Source organism: Patiria miniata, unplaced genomic scaffold (genome assembly GCF_015706575.1).
Source record: "Patiria miniata isolate m_02_andy unplaced genomic scaffold, ASM1570657v1 HiC_scaffold_30, whole genome shotgun sequence".
NCBI lineage: Eukaryota > Metazoa > Echinodermata > Asteroidea > Valvatida > Asterinidae > Patiria > Patiria miniata.
Genome location: NW_024037070.1, coordinates 203,302 through 229,985, shown reverse-complemented (window position 1 = coordinate 229,985; position 26,684 = coordinate 203,302). Strand labels below are relative to the sequence as shown.

At 39.0% G+C, this 26,684-nt stretch overlaps 1 pseudogene; it reads left to right on the top strand.

Annotated features, from left to right (window-relative positions):
- Nucleotides 1-270: 270 nt before the first annotated feature.
- Nucleotides 271-26,660, top strand: LOC119739035 (annotated as a pseudogene).
- Nucleotides 26,661-26,684: the final 24 nt, after the last annotated feature.

Below are 26,684 nucleotides of genomic sequence, written 5' to 3'. Positions count from 1 at the left end.
TATACAGCCCAGGAGAAGGACCGCACCAAGTACATCACTACCTTGCTGGTGCTTCACAGGGATGGTGCAGACTCAGACCAGAGCTCCCTTGAGAAGCACTATACGGCCCAGGAGAAGGACCGCACCAAGTACATCACTATACCTTGCTGATACTTCACAGGGATGGTACGGACTCAGACCAGAGCTCCCTTGAGAAGCACTATACAGCCCAGGAGGACTGCATCAAGTACATTGATCACTACCTTGCTGGTGCTTCACAGGGATGGAACAGACTCGAAGTACTGCAAAGTAAGACTTTTTCATATTTGAAGAGAAAATGCTCTAACTGTACTTTAAAACGGTTGAGGGAGTAACAGCAAAAGATCTTTCTTGCGGGATTTTTATGCTCAGCACAATAAAACTAAGACAGAAAAAAGTTGAAAATCTGTCAAAAGCAGGATTCATCACACTGAATGTTTTTGGGGACTTTTTGATCGGGTACGACCCAATCACCTTTTTGAAATGGTAATAATTATTCTTTGGTTTTTTTTTCTGGACATAATTCTTTACTGGTTTTCTCCTTAAGTACGTGAACTCGCTCGACCTTTATACTTCCGGGTCTACTGGAAGGTCAAAATTGGGTGAATTTAAATTACAGACAAAGGCCTCAAAATCAAAACGAACCACATCTGTTCCAAACAGTTCACGTGATGACGATAAAACCTAGATGGAATTTGAACCCTGGTCCGAAGATGTAAAAGAAATTGTGATGTCATCATGACATCACCTGGTATCAAATTACTAGCGGGTTAACATGAAAATTTGAGAGCTTACTTTTAATTAGGCTATAACTTTATAACAGAACAGAGTAGTATTCTCATTTTATGTTTTTTCTGACATTGCTACTGGCAATATTTTGATCCAGCATGTCCAGGGCGCATACCATTTGACCTTTACATGTACTTCCAGTGTAACCGGAAGTGCAATGATAATAAATTGAACTTGAAGATGGAAGCATTTTGCTACAGTTATATAAATTATGCAAATATTTAGTGAGGAATGTCCAACACAAACATTGGCATGATGACATAATTACACAAAATGGCGCGTACCAGTACATTCACGCAATGCGTCTCTCCAACTAGGGCTCTCAAAAGTTGTCAAAAAGGGACAATCTACTGTTTGTGCACGTAATCTTTATAATCAGCCTAGATATACATGCACCTAGGGCATGTAGGCCTGGTACTTTTCAATCATATTCTCAAAGGTGGCTTAAGTTCAAAACGTAAAATGCACTCAAATTTGATCAAATTGTCTACTCAGAATATTTATTTATTTATTTATTTCAACCGGATCCAACAGCAGCCAAATCGCTAATTACAGTAGCACCAAAAATAATTGCAAACCAATAGTGTCACCAGAGTTACTCTTTACATCTTGCGCTTAACTTTCCAGGTTGTTAACTTGTTGAATGCCCTGTACACGCTGTTCAACGCCATCATTTCCAACTATGATGTCTAAAAGGTAAATATTTCATATGACCCAGCAGATTGTTTTAACCAGTTCGCACTGGACTATTTTGACATTGACCAGACCAAGACTTGGGATTGTTTTCATGAATCTGGATGCCAGACAGCTTCAGGCTGTCATCTACGGGTAGCTTGCTGCAAGCAGGCCACTGACAGACATTTCGGGCCTCCCTTGTTGCGTGTTTATCCATCATCCATTCCGATTACCGCAAAACCTTGCGTGTATACACGTTGTCTGATGTGAACTGGTTAAGCAAAATCTGCCATATCACAGGAAGTTATTTGAAAGGGTACTTGCAATAGATTATACTTAATACACTTATCCAAGTTCATTTATTATGGTAAATATGCAAAAATGAAATGATCAACAATACATTGACAGAAAGCACTTCACCTGTTATCCCTTAACTTGATTCTACCATCTTAGATCTGTTTTACTATTAGAGTACTTTGCAAGCTATGCTTATAATTTGTAGTCTTGCATATTGACTGCTTCGAGTGGCATTATAAAACAGGTCTAGGAGGCTAGTTTGATTGTACGTTCTATTATAATATCTGAAAGCAAAATTAACCAGTGTTGAATAATAATATCTTGCCAAGGTTGAAACCATCAGCGAAGTCTACATGTTGGTCTCTGGCCTACCGATCCGTATTGGCAGCCGTCATGCTGGTATGATCGTCTCTGCTGCATGGCATCTCCTGGAGGGCGTTGGAGTTTCATCATGCCACACAAACAAGATGAGAAACTCAAACTCCGAATCGCTATTCACTCAGGTTAGATCATTGTCTTTGCTTGTGGTCGAGATACTTAAGATAAATAGATCACAAATACATCAGAAGTCCAGTCACAAGTAAATCACAAGTCCAGTCACAAGTACATCACAAGTCCAGTCACAAGTACATCACAAGTCCAGTCACAAGTAAATCACAAGTCCAGTCACAAGTAAATCACAAGTCTAGTCACAAGTACATCACAAGTCCAGTCACACAAGTACATCACAAGTCCAGTCACAAGTACATCACATGTCCAGTCACGAGTACATCACAAGTCCAGTCACAAGTACATCACAAGTCCAGTCACAAGTAAATCACAAGTCCAGTCACAAGTACATCACAAGTCCAGTCACACAAATACATCGCATGTCCAGTCACAAGTACATCACAAGTCCAGTCACAAGTACATCACAAGTAAAGTCAAGATTCTGGTACATAAGAAATAATGTCATTTTAAAAGACACCAGTGTCGCATTATAAATTAAGTATGCTTTCTTTTTTTTCCACAGAGTTGTGTGAGTGCAATGCACAAACTCTTCACTGCTGAGGCAGACACTGACCGGAAAGTACAAATCGCTGATCAACTCGACAGATTACTAGCACTAACCACTCAGTGGATAGGACATCACAGCGGATATCTGATCAAACAACCAGACACATATGCAGAAGTAAGTTACCTCTGTTGCGATGTTCACCAACTTCTTTTGTTATTGGCTGTGTTCGCTTGGGTCACTCTCTGGAGCATTGCATTTGTGATCTGCGGGTAATTCTACAGGTTGTGGATTCAAGTCCAGTCTGGGGTTACTGGCGTGTGCGCCCTTGGGCAAGACACTTTGTCACTCATTGGTTCTCCCCGCCCAGGAGTAAATGGGTACCTGTGAGGGCAGAGATGGTTGTTTTGATTGACTTGAACTGCTTTGTGCTGAAATGGGAGCATCGAGCTGTATACTCCCTAGGGAGCTGAGATTGTCTTAGGAATGTTTCATTGGCGCAATGAGCAGGGTACTAATGATGTAGCGCCTTGAGCACCAATAATGGTAGTTACATGCGCTTTATAAGTACACATTTTTGATATTATTATTATTATTATTATAATCTCGAAAGTTTAATGTTATCATAAGCATGCACAGAATGGCTGCTGCAATAATAGAAGGTAATTCTTTATAAAGAATAAGGTTTTAGTGTGGAAATACGTGAATACAGTTCGCATTAAACAAACAAAATATGAGAATAGACTTTAAACTTTGAGTTTGGCAATGTTTACCCTATCATCTTTTGAAATCATGTGATTTAGCGGGGTGCAGAAGCATATTTCCCAATTGGCTTCTTCTAAACTTTTAGATTTATTTCTTATTTCCTCGCCGCCCAATTTCAGGTCCTTTTGACGTTGCTAGAGGGCAGCATACTACCCGGCCAGTGTGGTGACACTTTGTTAGATCTAACAGCAGCTCTACTCAATGCAAGCCAGTGTGACATACGCAATGATGTCATTACCCATCTTGTCAGATCAGTGAGTATTAAATTGCTCCAATACTGCACTCACCTGTAGCCACAAATTTAATGGCAAGGAATCAGAAAAAGGCAGTAAGTCCATGGATCAGGGCTAACATTATCTTAAGATTTGATTTCTCCTTTCAATTTTTGTCTTTGTAGGTGTTCAGCAGCCACTACTCACAGCTACAGGTTTTGGGATTCAGCCAGCAACTTTTCTCCATGCGCTCATTTGATAAGGTTTGTCCCATCAGTTCTTTTTGTTCGTTCAGTTTGCCTGCATCATAGATTTGTCGCCATTTTGTGTCGGAAATCAGTAGGTTTTTCTCGAAATGACCTTAGTTTCATCCAGTTTCATTTAAGCTTGTCCACATCAACTTGACGATTTCAACTGATGATAATGCATGCTTACTGTTTCTTACCATATTACTTAGGACACATTGCACCCTTTGCTGCATTTTTGCCATACTGGGATTTGCGGCAAGTCTACCTCATCAAACCATGACATCCTACACACACTGTGTAGTCTGGTGCTCCATAAGCAGTCCTCAACAACAGATGGATCAGTTCTGGAGAGTCATGAACCATACCTCATGGACTTCAGTTTTGATGTTTATAAAAGGTAAGAACTGAGTTGTTCAATGTTATACATTAGATTGAGTTGTTGTCAGACATGACAACTGTTGAAAGGATAGATTCTTGAAATTCAACAACAATTAAGAATATATATCTTGTTTCATTTGTAACTTTTTTGCTAAATAGCCAATCCAAGAGCAAGAAGAAACAAGAAACGAGCGGACAACTTCCCAGAATATCTCCTGTCCCTCCTTGAATTCAGTCCTGAGTTACTGAGACAAGACAACGTAGTATCAGTGTTGTGGGCTGCCCTCGTGTGTTTGCCTAGCACCAGGTAAGACAAGGTTTTATTCTGAAGATTGTTGTAATTCACCTGAGATTTCTAAAACAAGAATTACATGTAGGAGCAACTTTTTGCAAGAATCATTGTTTGGCTGTCTTCATGCAAACCCATGTTGCTAGTAGTGCGCAGGTATAATTATGTAATAATTAACCACTTACAGAGTGTGTTTTTTCCTTCCTCTTTTGACAGACCTCTTGACAAGGCGAGAGTTGTTCCCAAACTCAAGAGTCTCATAACGACATTGGGGGATGTTGCTGAAAATCAGAAAGATGAGACAGTCAAAGGTATGTGACTTCAGCATTTTTAATGCCTTAGGAATTCATAAATTTACAACTTGATTAATAGATCAAATGTTATGAAACTCTTTGACAATGGCCTCTGGTTTATGTCTCTTTGAAGCCCAAGTTTCTTTTTTCCCCGAGTATCCTAAAACCAGAAAACTGATGTTCTCATTTTGTTTGTGTTTATTTGTTCAGACATGCTTCTGTATCTGCTGTCGGTGGCCGTGTGCTCATTGCTACAGTGTGGCCAGGGCCAACCCATGCAGTCCTTAGTACAGGAAGACTTTGTTTGGAATATTCTGAGGTACTTATTGTCTTTGTTTTGTTAAGAGAGAAATGCTAGGTCGCAGGATGACCCACCATTTATAAAATGTGGTACCCCGTGCTTACATCAGACACTTTATAGCAAGAGATTGGTTTTTTGTTTGCTGGTTTTGGTATGGATGTCGCAAATGATTAACCAAGCTAGTCAGAGACCAGGATGGCAGCTTTCTCGCTGCAGATAAACTGAAGCTCATTCTTCCAGCTCTACAGCCCAATCTGTCCTCTCCACACAAGAAGGTTCGATCAAATATTTGAACAGATTCCACAAAACTGAATTTTAATATACTTTTTCTCGTATTCATATGTCCTCTGACTGACTGTTACTGTCTGAGATTTCTCTTGAGTAAGAACTTTTCATTTTTTCATTCATCTTTTCTTTTCGGTAGGTTCGGACGTTGACCCTACAGATATTATTCCAGTTCCCAGTCAGACTCTCTACCATACCAGACCTGGTAAGTAGAAATATTCGGGGGGGAAAATCTGCTATTTGCAAAACAACAAATGAAACTGAATTTGTTGGTATGTCTTAACCAAAATTCAAAGGGAAATGGACTTCAAAAAAGCACCTGGTGAGCAAAGACATTTACAAATTAAAAGACCACCAACATGGAACTAGAAAGCTCAGTCGGTGTTCCAGTTCTCAGGTTCAAATCACACTCCAGTTAATTCCATCTTTAACCTTCTACCTAAATAACATTGATTTTTGCATTTTGAAATCCCTCCTCGTCAATCTTAGCATACTCGTCAAGTTTGCGTCTTCAAGCTGTGTTTGGAGGCAGAGCTGGTCCCAGCAACTGTTGAAGATTACAGAGAGAAACAGAAGCTACTGCAGAGATTGAGTTATGATGCCGTGCAGCCAAACGTACCACTGGGAGAGTATAAAGAGGTGCGTTATAATAGGAACAGTGTTGAAGTAAACACCGACAGGTGGCCACATTGGACAGGTGGCCACATTGGACAGGTGGCAATGGTAAACAGGTGATCCCCCAATTGACGGGTGTTCATGACACAGCTGTGCTTTGTTGGCCACAATTGGCAGATGAGGAGAGTATACAGTAGACAACAGCGAACTGCTGACTACAATAAACAGGTGCTCCTCATAATTGACAGATTTTGGATAGTTTAATCATCATCAATTTATGGTGGGATTCACAACATTGATGGCAAAATGCGTTGAATTCTGTCATTTTTAATCAGGTGTTTATCTCTTTTTTTGTCAGGTTGCCTTGAAGTATCTCATTGGATCGCTCTACATAAACTTCCAATTGCTATGGCAACCCATCATGGAAATGATAAAGTGAGTAATTTATTTTCTTAAACAACCCCCTCATATTTTTTAGGTCTGAAAGTAGAATAGTGGCTAATTTTGTTGTGCTCAACATTTGATTAATTCAGAACCCACGCGTATGGCATGGACAAAAAATGCTTCTGGTCTGTCTACACGGATCACCTACAGAAGATGGCGACGCTGCTTGAGTCCTCTTACATGGAAACTACAACAAACCTCAATCTGATTGATTCCATGGAAGTTCAAAGTCCAAACTCTGACGATCTCTCAGCATTATTCAGTAGGGTTCAAACAGAGAGTGGTGGAGAAGTAGATCAACAAGACCATTGGAATGTCCGTCAGTTGATGTGGAAAGCAATGGCTCAGTTTGCTGATCGTGCTGAGGGCAGGTCAAGGGATCTCGTACCACTTGTGTTCAGATTTATTGAGTAAGATGCCTTTTTAAGATAAATATTTTGCTTGTTCAAAAATCTTGGTTTTTGTTCACCAGACTTTGCAATGTTACTCTGGTTGTCTTTCAGGTAATATGAATTGAGAATCCTAATACACAGTTGAAAAGTAATGAAGTACATGTAGGTTTTTTTGAAAATCTTCATGTTTACTCCTTGAAAACTGAAAAACAGAGTAAGAAGTTGTGTGCAGCATAAAATCTCTTCTTTTTCTGACCCCTTACCAATTTGTGCAAATGCTTTGTTCCATATCTTGTGAAACCTTTAACACTGAGTTACTATATGTTGTACATTTTTTTCTCTTTCTTTCTTTGAGTTGCAATCCCAATTTCTGTTAAGTGAATAAAACAATTTTGTTGATGATCATCTTCAACTTAGAAATGAGTATCACCCATCCAATGTCAACAATGCTCCAACTCAAGACATCAGAACAAAGACTGGACTTGACATGAGCTTAGATCAGACGTAGGATGATGATGAAAATGAGGAGGATTTAGGGGCGGAGTCTCAGGAAGGAGAGGAGGGGAGGATGTTGATGAAACTCCAAGACGAAGTCTAAAGAGAGGGAGAAAGAAGATAGGAAAAGGCTCTGTGTACAGGTAAAAATCCTGAAGAGAATTTTGTCCTTAAGAGTGTTTTTCCCTTTTTCTCTGAGTGACAACACTTTGAGATGTAACATTAATGTTTACACGTTACGTCAAACCTTCCTTGAAAGCCTTTACTTTTTAAAACGAATAGCATTTATTTCATTATTTTTCAGAGTATTGGTAACCTATCTACAGCTCTTCAGCAAGTTCAAAGATCCCAAGTCAATGTATAAGGAGCCACAGCTATGACAGCTCTACTTTGATGTAAGTTAAATCACTATAAAATTCATCACCATAACAGCAATATGTATTTTATATTTTGAATTATCATAATTATTTTGAAACTTCTTCTGTTTACACATGGATGTGCAAGTTACATTAAATTGAAATGAAAGGATAATTTGTAATCCTTTTTTTTTTGGCCATTTTCTCCAGTTGCTGTCAAGTAATTTCCCGGACATCCAGAAGGTAGTCTTAACCTGCCTGATGACCTACAACCATCCCTACCTGACTCCCTACCGCGACAGTCTAGAAGCACTCATGGAGGATAAGAAATTCCGTGAGACACTCGTCCAGTTCAGCATTGATGAATCAACGGGTGTAGTGGCAGACAATCACAGGGAGGGGCTGTTGCCAATTCTCCTGAGGTGAGATTCAGAAGTTGGAAATGTTTTGTTTAAATTGGAACACCCCCCCCCCCCCCCAAAAAAAAGGTAGTCTTTTTCTAGGATGCTCTGGGCAATTAAGTATAAGGTGCTTCAATCATTCTTTGTTGGAACTCATAACTTTTATCTTTGCAGGATTCTCTATGGTAAAATGATGAGCAAGACAGGACCTGGCACCCAAGGAAAGAGTGGGGGCGCTGTTCGTCGTGCTACCATTCTACGTTTCATTGCTGGTTCTTCCTCCAGTGAGATGAGTGTGTTTCTGGATCTAGTCTTGGAGCCATGCCAACTCATCCTGAAAGGTATCAATCAAGGGCCTGGTGTGTTTGATGGTTCCTGTGCTTGTTTTGTTTCAAAGCGACTTGCGTAGCTTTCATCTTATATGACTAGCAGATTTTTTACCGTATTTATTAGTCTGGGGCATTTAATCACTTTCACTCATGGGCCAACTCAGTGATGGCAGCAGCATTGTGAAAACTGTTGGTCAAAAACACTGTTCTAAAGCATGTGTTGATATTTTTAAAATCTTATTTTAATTTATTGTTTCTTTTTTTTCTGTAGATGACTGTCGTTTGATGATGACTGATTTTCTTGGTTCCTTGAGCCCATCCGCCGTCATTCCTCTGAACAAACAACAAAGGTAAACAAAGGCTGGAAAACTTTTTTTTTTTTTAAATTGTACGTATTTCCAAGTTTGTTCTAATTCTCATGTTTTGTAGTTGACATGAAAGTAGTTGAAGAAAATAATGAACACATTTCTTGTGCAGAAATCAAAGTACCTGACGTTTGTATCCTAGTGAAAGATCTTATTATTAGGATTATTGAAATGTAAGGCCCTCTTTCTTTGACGATTGGCATGTGTCAGGTCAATCGAGTCAGTAATTAATTGGTAACAGCTGTTTCTGTGTCACAATCCTATTTCTGTTTGTCCTATCTTGTAGTATATTGGACACCATCGGAGTAATCTTCATTAAGTTGGGTCATCGGATCGAACCATTTGCTTCCAAGATTCTTCATCTAGTTATAACTCTGCTTGCCAGCTATGCACAGTTATTAGACCAGAGAAATCAGGTGTGTTAAAAAAAGACATTTGCAATTGAAAAAAAAAAAAACTTTAAATCAAACTGAAGGTCTGTAGCAGAAAAGCCTCATGTCGGCAAAAATTAAGCACAAAGATTCCTTGAAGTTTTGTTGGTTTTGTTACTGCTTGTTACGTTATTAATTTTCACCTCACAAAACGGGTTATCTCCCAAAGTCTCTTGTCATATAATATATTTTTGACTTGTATTCCTGAGAAGTGTGTTGTTTTCTGACGAGTATAGCTCATTTTCTTGCACTCTTGCAAGTTTGCGGATGTACTTTTTCAAACTTTATATTAAAAAAAACGTTTGTGTTCTCTAATGTCACAGATGCATGAAAATTCCTGTTCAGTTGAGATAAAGCAGATGTATTTATTGAAAATTTAATTTTGGTGAAAGAACACAAAAGTTAACTTTGTGTTCAACCCTTGCAGATCCAAACCTATGCCATTGGCCAACTGAAGAAACTGCGTCAGCTAGCCCTCCTGTGATTGGTTGAATTCTTTGGGATCTTTGAGCAACACCCCCTCTCAGCCAGTGAGATTGACTGTATCTTTGAGGCAGCCGTATGGCCTCAGAGTGACAGCTTAGCCAATGAGTCCCACCCCGTTACTGAAGCTAATCCTGGTCTGGAGTAAAAATCCCAGGTAGGAAATTGATTTGTCAACAAGTAAATTCTGGTATTTTTTGTTTTTGTTTACTTGTGATATTGTTTTTGTGTAATACCTGTAAAATCTTTGGTTTAGATGATCTGAAATGAATTTAAAAAACGGTGTGATATTGATTTTTCTTTCAGATTCCATCCTCTTTTAGCCAAGCATCACCCTACCAGGCCAAGTTGCACCATCCTTCCAAGCGTCACTGTGCACTCCTCTCTGCATCGACCGTCTCCGCCTCCGTGGTTGCCATGGTGAGGGAGATTGTAGAGCATCTTCTCATGCAAGAGGATTCTGGGATTGAAGATGGACAAGAGGTCGACGAAGACCTCCAGGTCAATGACCTTATTGATGTCAAGATTGAAGACAGAGAGTTTACAGGTACGTGTGATAGATCTGACATATTTTTACATCATTCAATTTGTCAATGTGACTCCAATAGAATGCATTCAGAAGATGGTCAAATTGTAATCATGCAACCTCTTGGACCGGCAATTTTTTTTTTCCTAAACGACATTCGCATGGGGTATACGTTATGACATATTGGACTTTTCTTCTCTGAAAAACATGAGGAAAAATATAAAATTAGCAAAAAGAAATGAATTCAAACATAATGAAATTCAGACTTTATTTCCCTTTTAAAAAAAATCCTCCAAAGCCTCAGATTAGAAAAAAGAAAAAAAATCAGGTAAAAATGGTGTTTTGAACCCATACCACAAGGATCCCTTGACAAGACTTGTCCAAAAAAAGAGAATAGATAGTTGAACTAAGCTCCTACTTTATTATATATCTTTCCAGAGCCACCCAGCTATGGAACTAAGCTACTCTTCCCGTATGTACCTGCTGTTCTGCAATATCTCAGCTCATCAGTCAGTTGCAGCACTCAGACGAAAGAAGACAGAAGAAGTCTACCCATGAAAGACCTCAACATACTATCCAAGTCAGTTTTCATATCGTATTCTGAATATATGAATATATGCATTCATGATAGTATGAATATTTGACTAAATGAATATATGAATATGTTTGACTATTATTCAATGTTGATTATGGGGAATATTCGTTTAATTATCTGGCAGAGATATCTACTAGCCAGGAGAAGGGTGTAACCATGTTGTCGGGCATTATCACACTTCAACCCTTTGACCCAATTTGACACTTAAATCATTTGTCTGGGGTCTAGACAACATTTTTTGTCATTTTTTTTGTTGTTGACAGGATAAGCTTGTACATCAGTGATCCTGAGCAGAGTGCCGTGTTGGTTAGTCTACTTCTACCATTCTTGAGGAGAACCAATGAAAAACATAAGGTAAATTTGCAACTCAAACATGTTCATTTTTCCCGTGTTTTTACTGGAAATTTCATAGGCAATCCTTCTTGTTTAATTTAGGATCCAAATTTTGTAAGCAGAACTAAAAGCGTATGTTTCTCTCGATAAAAACAAGCCTGAATTTGATTTTGGTTGGTCCCCTTTGTTTTGACAGACTACTGAGCTGGACATTCTACACACAGTCAGAAATGTGATCAAGTTGTGTGAGAATCCTGCGGACTTCGTGGGGTAAGTTCTGGGTTTCTATGTTTGTTAGATCAAGGCAGATGTTTACCTTCATATCGATGAAATGTGTTAAAAGGTCCAATATTTTGTATATTTATAAGCATATCAAATTTGTCAACTGTAATGCATATATATTATGTACATGCAATGCATTTCACATTTTTCCCCCTGTAGTTGCTTGAGAAAATCTGTGCGATACCTCACTTAAGTTAATATACAACTATGTTCTTACAGAGTTTTGAACCGCCCTTGTTTTACCAAACAAAGTTGACTTAATGCGCTTTTTGACATTACAAATCTCAGAACCTTGTCAGCACTGTTCTATCATCTGACGTTCCGGCAGTCTCGAGCTGTACTCTGTGAGGTCTTCGCAGCGATGGCACAGAGCAACCCGGACCTTGGGGACCTCGCTCGTCTCATGAAACAGTTGAATTCTTGGGATCGGAAACACATTGATGAGCCAGATTATGCCTATAGGCTGGCTGGATTCAAATTAGCCAATGAGAGACTTGCTGCTATGGCAACGGTTGACATAGCATTTGTGACTCCAATTGTATACAACTGCTTCTACATGATCATGAAGGTAAGTGTGTTTTTTTCTTATAAAATGACAAAAGAAATTTGTAATGTGTCTAACATTTTGGTCTACACCTTTATTCTTACTCTGTTGATACATAACATAATTACTCTCATCTCACACAAATTCTTGCAAATCATATTTAAAGAAGCACAGTTACATGTAGACTTTTAGGTTTAATTTTAAGTATTCAATCATTCATAGATTTGTGCTAAATAATCTATTGGTAAGTAAAATGTTCCAATGTCAAGTAAACGTATAGTTTATTTTTGAATTCTTTTATGTGAGGCATGCATTTCGAGATGCAATACATGAAATACAAAGAGTAATGGTAAATAGTTTAAATTGTCAGTCTTACTAAATTTTCCAGAGTATTATTGCTACGTCCGGTAATCATCTTGCAGTAGATATAAGATTTTAACAATTTTATCAATTCCTTTTTGTTTTTAGATTGAAGACATGTCCATGCGAGATAACTCGGCCCATTTCCTGAAGGCACTCCTACAGAAGTTATCATCACAGGAACCAAACACTGAACATTTCAATGGCATTGTCATCCACAAATATGCTCCAGCAATCAGGGATGCATTGAGATTAAAGTCAGAGGTAATGTGTCTTGGAGTTTGTCTGACCTTAGATATTCGTTTTTATTTTTCAGCCCACAAAATATAATATTAGATATTAATCGTTTTTCAAAAGTTGGTTGATTTCAAGCTGATGAATTATGACAAAGTGACTGCTATGTCAATCATGTGTTTCTTTTCATCTTACATGTGGTCGAATTTTGATTTGAATTTTGACGGACCTACACTTTGACTTATGATGGACTTGTAATTTGACCTTTGATTTGAATTGTGACTGACATGTGCTTTGTTGTGATATATGTGCTTGTAATTTGACATGTGATTGACTTGTGATTTGACTTGTGATGGATTTGTGAATGACCCATGAGGACTTGACTCACAAATCAGTAATCAGCAAGCAATTTACTATTTGTCAGGTATTTTAATTGATTTTAACTGAAACCATTTTTTTCCTGACAGAACGCCAGACATGAGATGATTTGTCTTCTTTCAGACATTGTCCAGCTGTTCCCAGATCATCCTCAGCTCCAATGTATGAGAATCCTGCAGGATATGGACATAGAAAAAGATTTCTTTGAGAACATCAGACACATACAGGTACTTTTGATGCTTTTTGTTTGTGGTGTAATCTCTCATTTCAAATCTGCTTTTTAATCACAATCAAATCTGTGTGACAACTCATGGCAAGCTTTGTGCTCATTTCATCTTTACAAAACCCGATCACAATTTTGAATCTTAAGTAAACTGATTCTGAACATCACAAATTGGTTTTTCTTACCATAAATTTTAGAAAAAAATTGAAAAAAAAATTGACTGTCGGGTTTTTAAGAAATAATCACTTCAAATTTTGTCCAGACACACTTCTGATGCAGTGAATAGCAGTTTTTTTTGTTTTTTAATTTGATTGATTACAGCATCATCGACGGATGCGAGTGCTGCGTCGTCTAGCACTCCATGCCAGACAGGGTGATCTTGCCTACAGCGCCCTCTATCAGTTCCTGTTACCCATGGCAACAGCCCTCATCTTTGACCAGACGATAGCTGCCAAGAACCCCAACCTTGTCATTGAGGCCATTGGTGCTGTGGGAACCGTTGCTGGGCAGTTACAGAGTTGTAATGACTCGAGTCAATGACTCGACTCGAGTCCGACTCGAGTCACATTTTTTGGCGACTCGACTCGACTCGAGTCCCGACGGGTAAATGACTCGACTCGACTCGAGTCACTGCGAGCAAATGACTCGACTCGACTCGAGTCCCTCATCAGAATGACTCGACTCGACTCGAGGAAGGCTAATAAGACTCGAGTCCCAAAATAAAAGCAAAACTTACTTGCGAAAAATATTTGCAATGACTTACGCTGCGCCGTTCGCGTTGCCAGTTTTTGTTCACGTCACGTTAATGTTCGCGAATAATGTACGTTTATATACAGCGGCAGTCTGTTTCCTTCCTCCATAATGAAACAACAAACATACACCGTGTCGCGGACTAGCATGTAATGCTAAACCCGGAAACAGAATTAAAACGCATTTCTCAATCCGTGGTTTCATCATTGGTTTCGGGCAATTTTGAAATTCTTGGTGGAACGCCGGCTAAATTCATGTCCCGATTTCACACAAAAAAATGGATACGGACGGGCCCACCTTAACTTAATGTCTTTGGATTTCCGTAATAGACTGGTGCCTTGTATTCTTTCTCTCTTGTGTTTGTTGCTTTTTATTGTAATTTAGTGTTCAAATATTTGTGACTCGAATTGACTCGAGCTAAATACTTGACTCGACTCGACTCGACTCGACCACACTCTGTGACTCGACTCGACTCGACTCGACCTTGTTGACCTAATGACTCGACTCGACTCGAGTCACTTCTTTAAAATGACTCGACTCGACTCGAGTCACAAAAATCAATGACTCGTTACAACTCTGGGCAGTTACCATGGCGATGGTACTACCTGATACTACAGCAGTGCTTGCGGCTTGTCATGCGAAGCATAGATCAACAGAAAACGGCTGTGAGGTAACAAAAGACACTTACTGAATAATCATGTTTTTTTCCCCTTGTCAATGCTGTGAACCAAATTTGGATTCAAATTTGTTGCATGTGCAATCCAATGTTGTAAGTCCATTACAAGTCCATTCACAAGTCTGGTCAAACGTCACAAGGGATGCACAGCAAGACAGGAATGCCTTTGTCACTGTTCACTTAAATAACTTCCAAGACCAGACTCAACAACAGCACTGGTTCAATCCTTGAAGCCATACCTGCATTGTGGCCTTCGTATAGTTACTAAACTTACATATTTTACTTTAAATGTAATTGTTATCTTTTTCTCGTTTTGATTTGTTTTAGGTTAGTTGTTGCTGTCTTAGATGGATTTCATTTTGATCTATCGCTCTCTGAAGGAGTAGGGTCCGTACAGGTTGGCAAAACATCTGTCAAACCTAGTCAAGATTCATCTGAAGGTAGGACATTATGCGTTAATAGTAAAAACTATTCTTCTATTTGTAAATTGCTCAGAAGATCCCCCAGCAGATTGGTATTTATTTCTGAGTACCATTTAATTGTTCCTAATTTCATGGAGAGATAAGCAGAAATGATTGCTGTGCAAACCTTTATTCTAAGCAAAAATGAGCTGGGAACCAGTGCCAAGTAGTAATCACCACACGGAATTGTGGCTGGTAACCTGTTTTTGTAGGCAACTGTATCCTGTGCTTAGCTGCTTAGCCATGAAGGTCTACATTTACGAACATTATTTGTCTGCTCTCATACCAGACCTTGGAGGTGACAATGATAAATCAACTGATGCAAAAAGCAACAATGAAGGTGAACATAAAGAAGTCGTCAATGAGAAAGATGTAGATGAGGACGACGACGATGAAGATGATGATGATGAAGAAAATGAAGACACAGCAGAGCTGGATTCACATGAAGATGCAGACAAACTCAAGAATAATGTTGCCTTGGCAACCAAGATCCACCGCATCATTGTTGCCAGCATCCTACCAAAGCTACACAAGACACTCACGAAGAAGGTAGATGGAAAATGTTTGACCAAAAAAAATGGATGAAAAACAATCAGTTATTTGACAAGATACAATTTTATTTGACCCCCATATTGTTTGGTCCGAAATATATCGAGGCTTTTTCTAAACACAATTTGAATTTACAATATCAGGTTAAGAGCGAAGAACACCACAAAAAAGCTCGCTACAGCATCGCTGAGGATGAAGAAATCCTCCGTGTTCCCATCGCCTTAGCTATGGTCAAACTCCTACAAGCCTTGCCCAAGAAAACTCTGCACCGTAGCCTGCCTGGAGTCCTAGTCAAGGTGTGTCAGATGCTGAAGAGTCGAGCTAATAAAGACGTCCGAGGTGTTAGCAGAGAAACTCTGGTGAAGATCCTTGCATCACTGGGGGTGAAATACTTCCCTTTTATCCTGAAGGAGCTGTGTCATGCCTGGACTAGGGGATATCAGGTCAGTCTTGGAATTTTTTTCTGAAAAATCATGGCCATGAATTTCATGTTTTCATGTATTTTAGTCTGGCCAAGGAGGCTTTAAATAGGTAACAGTGGAGTTTCAGTTTTTGGGAGGTGATGCTGATAGTATTTATTAAAAAAAATGTATTTAAATTAATAGTGACTGAGAAGCATTCCGCATGGTGTGTTCTACAGCCGAAATTAACCATTAGAGAAAGTACCACTGACCAAACCCAACTGTCCAAACATACGTAATATTTGTTTTTAGAAATCACTAATCACAAATGCATTTAATTAGAAAGTCGAACAAAACAAATTGACTGGTTTTTTTTTTATTTTTCATTGCCCCAAACAATAACTTACTTCTGAAGTTTGTCATATGGTGTTTTAATTCAGATTTTAAAAAATGGCAGAATTAGATTCGAGAAACCCAACTGCTCAAACATATGTAATATTAATATTTAGAACTATTGATTGATGTGATAATCACTGTGTCATATTTATCCGTTCTCTGCTCTAGCTCCACGTTCTGAGTTTCACACTAGGCCAAGTTCGGGCAAGGACCATTAGTCGACTAGTGGTTGATTTGTGACGTACATTGTACCTTACGCCTGCGCACTGGTAGCAACGTGCGAACGTCTCTAGTCAAACGCTGGTCAAAATGTCATCGCAAAACTTCTGGATCCTGGCTCTCTGCTAGCGTTATGCATCATCAGCGGCGCGCGGCTATTGGTTACCAGCTAAGCAACCAACCCCCAGTAGGCTGGTTCCAAATAGTCGACAAGCGTAGTCAACCATCGTCGACTAGACAGAGTTCGGGCAAACGTTAGTTAACCATTGGTCAACTATAGTCCTTGCGCGAACTTGGCCCTACATGTACACGCTCTCCTCCACAGCGCCTTACCAACACTCAAACCAGGAGATCTTGACACCAGCATTCACTCAATGATTGAGGTAAGGGGATAATACTTTCACCTTATACTAGAAACACAGCAGCTTCAGTAGCAGCAGCAACAACAGCAGCAGCAAAAAGAGAAATAGTGTCAACTCCAAAATAGTGGCTGGAGCAGCAACAGCAACCGACAATATCATGTGTTTCATAACCAAAGAAGTTCTTGTTTACTGATTTTCTACCGTGTTGCACTTGTGTACTTTTGTAGGTGCTCAACAAGGAGCTATTTGGCGAAGTAGCTGATGAGAAGGAAGTAGAAGGCATTGTGGGTAACTGGTAGAGGCTCGCAGCATCAAGGGATATGACTCCTATGAGATGATAGCTAAGGTCATAGGTCAGAGTTCACTGACACAGCTTTTAATCCCACTCAAAGAGGTTGGTTTTACTTTGATTTTCATTTTTCTCCATTAATCGTTTATTTCTGTAGTTTGCCGTGTAATATGTGGATTAAGATTTTACAATGGCTAAGCTGGATTCAAGAAAACTGTTAAAAGAACTATTTCACCTCAGTTCCAAATGGTAGTGGTTTTGATTTTCATTCTTTTGTCATAATGATTGGCGTTCTTTAATTATGTGTTGTACTGTTGCTTTTTAAGAATATTTTGTTTGGGATGTAACTCTTGTGCCAACCTGTATCTATTGACTGAATTCCCTCAAATCAGGGGTGCGTCCCACTCACGCAAGCAATGCAAATGTTGCCAACAGTTACCCAATGGCAATGCACAAAAGATGGCGACCATTGGCAACGTTTGCTTGAGTGGAATGCAATAAATGTCTCTTTGAAATTTCTGCGTATTGTGAAGGTTCAGGTTTAGAGGGAACATTTTAGGGGTTTATACAAGTTGCAAATGATTCCTAATTGATGAACTGTTAGCTGCAAATTTTGGGAAACGTTTGGGACTTTGTAAAATAAGGTTTAGGTTGGACAGAATTGTTTAGTAAGTTTCGAAACTATTTTCCAAAACCTGTTACAGATTCTTGAAGTAAGCCACAACCACAAGGTTGTGCGTAAGGCTACGGATGTCCTGAAGCATGTGACTATGGGCCTGATAGCCAATCCAGGCATTACTGTGGATGCTATGTTGATCTATATTCACGGACTGGCAACAGAGACCATTCCATTCCTCAACCCCAGTGACAGGTATGAACCGTTAATTGTTCTCAGAACATGACACAAACCTCTGCTCATCACTGTTAATGAAGTAAACATTAATTCAAAATAAACACCTTATATAATTGAACATTGAATGCCTTTTTTGTAATATTTACTTTGTTACCTTTTTTTGGAGTCCAAAAATTTAATCCTACATACTAAGGAACATTTCCCTTTGTCCCAATCAAGCGTCTCAAGAATGAGAATCACTTTATGAAGAATTTTTCATACTCATTTACGTCACAAAATATATGTTGGTTTGTAACGATTTTCTGGAATTGTTTTTGCATTTGACAGTGACAAGGCCAAGACCAAACCACCGGACCCCCGGGCTGGCCCAGAAAGCTGTTATCTCCTCCCACCAACCCCCAAGAAGGGCGGAGTCGCACCCAAAGTCAGCAAAAAGACCAACATGCACCTCATTGTTGAGTTTGGATTGCAGGTAAGACTACCCACCTCGAAAAACTTCATAACAATTTTTATTGGCTTATGATGAAGTAAATTTAAGCTAGCACTTGAACAGAAATGTGTATTCATTTCATTTTGTACTTAAAAGTCCTTGCAATGTTTATAAAATCATGTTTGTTTTCACGGTCGATTGGAAAATCAGGTTAAAAATGTGTGATTAGGAATAAACTGGTATGCTAACATTAGTTCATTATTTTCACTTCTGATATAATGTATGATTTTCAACTGTGTGTTACTGATGGTTCAGATAATTTATTTTGCATGTTTAGTGTTTGGTCCTTCTTTGAAAACAATTATTGATAGCAAATAACTTGTCCTTTTTGCATTTGACTTCAGTTGTTGCACATGAATCTGAAGCGATCCAAGCTGTCTCCATCTAACCAGCAACACCTTCAGATGTTGGATCCATTTATTCCCATCCTCATGGACTCACTCACTTCCAAATATACCAAGGTCAGTTAAATCCTGCTCATCTCAGATCTTCATTTAGAACCCAGTTCTTTTCATTTAACCCTGGTTCTTCTGCATTTAGCTCTCCAACTAGAGAATCGATACGGTAGTAATTGCAAACTCACATCTCCATACTTGCTTCTCTATACCAAACGATGCCTTCAACAACCGTTTCTCATTGCCGATATGTGAAATATTTTTTATGGACGTGTAAAAATGTCCAACAGTTTCATAGAAGACAGCATACAATTGTCTGCTTGTTCTCATATTTTAAAGGTAGAACACATCTGAGCCTCAGAACTCATCTTTTTTCATTCTTTTGACATCCATGGCATCCTTTGTCTAGGTGACAGTAGTGGCCCTCCGTTGCATCACATGGATGCTACGATACCCTCTGCCCTCCATCAGCAAAAGTGCATTCAGATTGACGAAGATACTCTTCAAAATCCTGCACACCCACGCGATGGCGGGAGCAGCAAAAGGAGCTAACTTTGACATCGTCGTCAGCTGTTTCAAGGTCAGATGAACGAAACATTTGTTTTTGATATCGTTCATTTAAAACCTCAAATCAGAAATTAATTATAAAGCCATGTTATTCTAGCAGAATGAATGGAATAAATATAAATTGAATTTAGAGTTGTAGTTGAGTCTCTCACAAGTCTTGTCTCAAGTTTAGGGGATTAACAGTGAGAAAGGAATGCCTGATGTTGCAAATTATTGGAAAAGCTTGTGACTTGACTTAAGACTGCTTGACTTGTGATTGACATGTGTGATTGACTTGTTTTTTACTTCTATCACAAGTCAATCATAAGATAATCATCTTGTGATTGACTTGTGATAAACTTGTGTTAAAATTTTAATTGCTATGTGATTGGCTTGTGCTTGACTTGAAATTCATCCATGATTGACTCATGGTTGACTAGTGATTTACGTGTACTGTATTTGACATGTGCTTTACTTGTGATACACTTGCAATTGACTTGTGATTGACTTGTGTTCTATTTGTGATTACTATACCTCATGCATATTCATGATCGAGAGCCGAACGTTCACTGGTCAATTCACCATCACGTGCCAGATGTTATTCTTGCTGTTTACCAAACGCGCGCGCGAGGATTCATGCACATTGTAAATACGCATGCGTAGTAGACTGTTGCACGGGTTACCCGTGCGACAGTCTACTACGCATGCGCTTTACAGAGCAATCGAGGAACTGTCGCACGGGTGCAGTACGCACGCACGAACATCGCCCAGGAGAGATGCATGGTTGCATGGTTCGCGTAAATGTTAATTTCCAGAGCTCAATGATGCCGTACTGGAGAAAATTTATAGACCGTGTAAAGATGTTTCCTGTACAAAAGAAAGTTGTACACATTGCAAACATATGTATTTACAACTGTAGTAACTGTATTATATTGCAAACGAACCGAACTAGTAATTGAAGTTGAATTTTTTGGTGAGCTGTACAAGTTTCCCCGAATTTTGTTTTAGGTGCATAATAATAAAACAAAATTCGGCAACTGAATATGTATGAGGTATAGTAAAACAAATATAACATGGTTTATTTCGGGTGGACAGTCGATATTAGCTCCCCTCGGTATTGGAAGTTGACAAACTAGTTCCCTCGGCTTCGCCTCGGGAACTAGTTTGTCAACTTCCAATACCTCGGGGAGCGAATATCGACTGTCCACCCTCTAACCATGTTATATTTGTATACTGACTTGTGACTGACTTGTGATTGACTTGTGATTGTTTGTAGGCTGTCACAGTGCTAGTCCGTGATGTGAAGCAATACATGATCGATGAGAAACAACTACAGGTTCTACTGACCTACGCAGAGGAAGACATGCATGATCACACCAGACAAGCCACGGCATTCGGTCTACTCAAGGTAAATGGTTAACACCTGGCTTTCTATTCTTGGCATGAAGAAGGTCTTCTTATGCACTCACAAAAAGAAGCATGGTCCAAGAATATCCTTCTCTTAAAATGATATCACAGCCTCACCTACTATAATGCTGAGGCATTAAGACTGCCATAGCGGTACTTTCCTCACCTGAGAGAATGCAAACTGAGGGCTTGATAGCTCAGTCTGTCAAACACCTGTGCAGTATTTGAAGGTTGCAGGTTCAAATCACACTTCTGTCTAGAAGCTTTATTCACCTGAAAATCAATTCTGTTTTGTTTTCATCAGGCTATTCTGTCGAGGAAGTTGATTGTACCCGAGATGCACGATGTGATGAAGAAGGTTGCTCAGCTATCGGTTACATCAGAGAGTCCTTCAGTCAGATTACAATGCAGACAGGTAGAGTAAAGACTGAGCATAAGTAGGATTTCAAGCTTTTCTTTGTTACAAGAATGTTCCACCCTAACCATAAGTAAGATTTCAAGAATTGTAAGATAGATTTTTGAATGTTTACAGTTTTGGGGCAAGGCTGTAGTTGAGTCTGTCATAAGTCTTCACAAGTCATCCAGTCCCATCACAAGCTTTTCAAATGAACCTTTTGACTATACTGTTGAATTGACTGGCGGTTATATCTTTGTGGTTGCAATTATTTATTGGACATTTATCTAGTCGTTGTTTTTAAATAAGGAGTGTGGACATTAATTGATGAGAAATAAGAAATATTTGAAAATGACTGTCTAATTCTAAAGACCTAAAAAAAATATAAGTTTAAAAGTAAGCAAAATCTAATGTTTTGATTTTGCACTCTGATGTTTTGCACTTTTGCACAAACCAGCAATATTTCTTGCATGTTTCTTCTTTCACAGGTTGTACTGAATTTCCTTCTGGACTACCCTCTTGGGAACAAACTGAAGCGCCACCTAGAGTTCTATGTCAGACAGTTGAACTTTGACCTTGAGACTGGCCGTGAATCCTCGCTGGAGATGCTGGCCACTATCTTCTCATCATTCCCACAGGTCAGAAATCCTCCTTTTTGGGGAATTTTCTATTGATGAGCTCAATTCATCATATTTAGACTTGTAAGTTTCATATTAAATTATTGTTCCATAACTCAGAGGTGTGATACTATTACCTAAAAAATGGAACATTAGGGAGGTTTCGCAAGCGAACGGATACGCTTACACTTACGTTTAGCTATCCGTATCCGTTTTTTACTTACGTGTAGCGAGCGAGATATGTGTGTCGTCTGCACGTATGACGTCATACGCCACTCACTATCCGCTAAACGCGCAAACGTAAGTGTAAGCGTATCCGTTCGCTTGCGAATCCTCCCTATTATCTTAGGATATTGAATATAATTAATAAGATAATGCTCAACAATTTTTGTTAACATTTGGAGTTTAATACTCTGAGCATCAGTTAAAACAATTTAATACTGAAAAACATTCTTTGATTTTTAGATCTACATTTTGGTGTTATTGATACAGAAAACACTGGAGACGTATGCAGGAATGTTTTTTATTCCCATGGCAACAAGACTAGTCAACGATGAATCAGCTAAATGTCGCACGATCACTGCATTGGCCATCAGGTCATTGCTGCAGAAGGTAAAGAAATAATGTTTTAATTATGTCCAAAAAAATTATAAAAATTGGAATGCCATACAGTGTAGAATTTTTATTTTTTCACTCATGAAGTCATTAGATAGGGCACCATTCAGACAATAGAGTTACCACTGGAGCAAGCTACCTCAACCTACAAAAGAATTGTCCATTGAATGGAAATTAACTTCAGAGTAACCAGTGTAAATTTTTCTCCTCAAATTGTGTCAGAAATAGCCAGGTTTTTAATCATTTGGATGAAATTGAATACAGATTATTATTTATTTCATTGGCCTATCATAATTCTTGGCCTACTTTTTATGTTTTGTTTTTGTCATTTGTTTTGGTTTCCAGTTATGGGTAGAGAAGAGAGACGAACTCTTCACCATGGCAACCCACTGGCTCCATGACGCTATTCACCCACATAGTAAAGCTCACCCTGGAAACAGGTGGAATTGGGCATTCTCTTCAAGTGAATATTTATTTTTGGAGGCTGAAGTAGAGTAAGGGTTCAACACTTCTTGAAATTGATGAGTTGGTGCCGCTTGTAAGAATCACTGGTCCCACACTGTTTCCCGTCAACCTCCCTACCCCCCCCCCCCCCTAACAAAATGGTTACGATGATGAATTTCTCTTTATTTTGTCCTTGCTCAGGATGGCATGTCTGCGATGGAGACAGATGATACATCTATGGAGGAGAGACATACAGATCACATGTTGTTCAACTTGCTATCAGCGTTAGCCAAGATGATTAAACACTGTTCAATCATCGGCAACAAGGCGTACACAGACACCCTGAATGCAATCTGGGGTAAGGTTTGGAGTGAGATAAAGTAGTAGCAAATGCCAGCACTGGTTAGCTTGGCTAGTGGAACCTGCAAAAACAATCAGAATAGTTTTTCTAGGTTGTCTGAATCTGAATAAATTTTATCATTTATATTTATTTGCACCCTTCTAAAAGCTGTTGAAAAACAAAATAAATGTAACGAGTAGTCGTAAGTTTATTTGACTAAAACTGAAACCCCAGTATTCTAATAACCAGTGCAGAGGGTTTTAGTCAAAACCCCAATGCCAACTCAACGGATAAACCAAAAATTCATTCACTTTGAAATAATTTGATCTTTTCTGATTTCTTCAGATCCATCCAATCTCATCTTCTCCATCCGCACTCCTGGGTGCGTCTGGTTTCGGCCCAGCTCTTTGGAGACCTGTTTGCTTCTAAACAACCAGACATCATTGCCAGGACCATGCTGAAAGCTGCGTCTGGTACCTAGACTACTAACACCTCGGCCAATGAGAATCGGATGGGGAAGAAGACAAAACGCAAGAGGAAGGCTGATAAAGAAAGGGGCGGAGTCACAGGTAAAGTGGAGGCGGTGGAGTATCCATTGAACCATGGACAGGAAATCGTCAGGGAGTTAGTCTTTACATTTTACAAGCAGCTTCAGTCGGCCTTGCTGAACAAAGATCTTGGAGATCAGGTAAGAAATCATTAGGATTTATCTACTTCAAGCATAAGCACTTGAGAGCATATTTCTGCCTAATTCTCAGTCAAATTTGGGCACTTGCATTGTAATTTAGGTTTATTGTTCTTTTGGTCTTATGCGTGAACTCACTTGTGATTGACATGTAACCTAAATTATGATTGACTCGACTTTATGTCTTGGACCATTGTGATTTTGATGTGACATTTATCCAATTCATGTCAATTTTCATTAAAACATGAAATGTTTGCAGCCCAAGAAGGTAGATTCTTGAGTCTTCACATTTTTATTAACAAGATACCTGGTTAGTTTCTGACAGTTTTGTGTTTTGACAATATTATGATAATTGAATTATTCTGATGACTGAATTCATTTCAGGTTGTGAGAAATCTTGTGTCCCTTGGAAAAATCATCCACCGTTTGTATCCGGATAAAACTGAGATTTACCAAACGGAGGAGAGATCGGACAGTGAAGATGAAAACGATGATGAAAATGATGAAAGGACTCCCAAGCTCTCTGCAGAGCAGAATACCACCAACACGGACAAACAAGGACTTAGACGTCGGACTCCGAGCCCCGCTGACTTGACTTGGTTCTTGAGGAGGATGTGTCGCATCGCTGCCTCAGAGGCAGCCAAGACACCCAAACAGACCCTGAGACGGACTTGTATTGTCAAGTGGCTTGCTGCCATGGCAATGGATGTAGGAGGAGACAGATTGCCCAGTTATTTGAAGCTAATGATGAAGCCGATGTGTCGGGAGATCGGCGATCAAAAGTCACACGCAGGTGAGACACATCTATTGTGTGAACACTTCTACTGAACTAGTTTTTGAGGGAATATTTTAAACAATGAACAATGTCAAACAGAAACAGAAAGAAGCATGATTTGTGAATACAAAAGCTGGAAAAATGTCAATTTTAGCACGGTTTCATTCTGAATGTTCGATTACATCAGATGGTTTGCCTTGTCGGATTTGAATATTCATTTACAGTTTGAAATGCAGCTTCAGCAGCCTTTTGAGTTCTTATGTTTTAAAGGGGAAATTAAAATCATACCATTAAAAATATTTTACTATATTATTCACTATGCATTCAGGGATTTTGTTGTATTTGATAAGGTGTTGAACCATAAAAAAAAAGTGAGATCTGTGTAAATTATGAATTGAAATTTTAGAAGCCACTGATTAAATCTTTTAGAAGTAGTTTCTGATATCATGTATAGCACAGTTCGTGTCAATTCACTGAGACTGTTAAAGAAACTGATACTTCTTGTTATTACTCTCATTGTGAATGAACAAGAACGATTGTTGTTTTCTGGATCTACAGCGATGCTTTTCTTGATTGGTTTTTAGTAATCAGACTTTCTTGTCTTGATTTCTCCACCAGACAACGATCTTCGTCAGCTTTGTCAGGAAGCATTGGATCTCATCAAGGGCCTTGTGGGATTGGAGACATTCTCTCATGCTTATGCTGACGTCCAAAGGGTCATCACACAGACCAGAATCCAAAGCAAACAACAGAGGGCGCTACAGGTAAATTAGAGTCACTTTTCCTAGGAGCTGTAATCGAGTCAGTCACAAGTCATATCAATTTATGCATTATTTCTTTGGACTGGCACTTTTTGTCCAGGAAACATGTAGGAACGTGTTTAAGGGACTCTTGACTTGTGAGGACTTTAATATGATGATATTAAAGTCACCATAAGTCATATCATGTCATCACAAGTTATCATAAGTCATCACAAGTCATCACAAGTCATCACTAGTCATCACAAGTCATCACATGTCATCACAAGTCATCCAGACTCAAGTCAAGTCACAAGCTATTCAAATAAACTGTAACCAAGTGAATTGTGAACTGTGAAGAATAAAGGGCACAGCAATAATTTTCAATAAGTGATTTAAATTCAACTTTTAAATGATGCAGAAAACTTTCAGACTTGTGAATGACAAAGCTGTTACACAGAAACACTGTTGAAAATTTGTGATGGTCAGTTTGGTTGTATTTCATTGTTCTGTGTGTTGACACATATGTCTTACCAAAACGCTCTTGCATGACGTAAGATTAAGTCAGATTTTGCCCCTTTCCTCTGTTTTCCTCATTCATTGATTGTCTTGTTCTCCCCCCCCCCCCTCTCATGTTCAGGCTGTTGCTGATCCAGTCCAAGCAGCAAAACCTAAAGAGAAGAAGCATCAGAACAAGAAGGAAGCCAAGAAGAGACGACTACAGCAGCTAAGACCCACGTACCATATTGTCAAAAAGGCGAAACTCTCAGATGGAACCTAGATGCCATTGTCATGGTACGTTTTGAATTGTGCTTACCAGTTGCACGCACATGGAGATTATTGTTTCTATTTTGACATCACTAAATTAAGCAAATTATTTCTCAATAGGAAATGTTGTTTTTTTTCTCTAAACGACTCAGAAATGCCTCTTGATGCACCAGGAACACATTTCA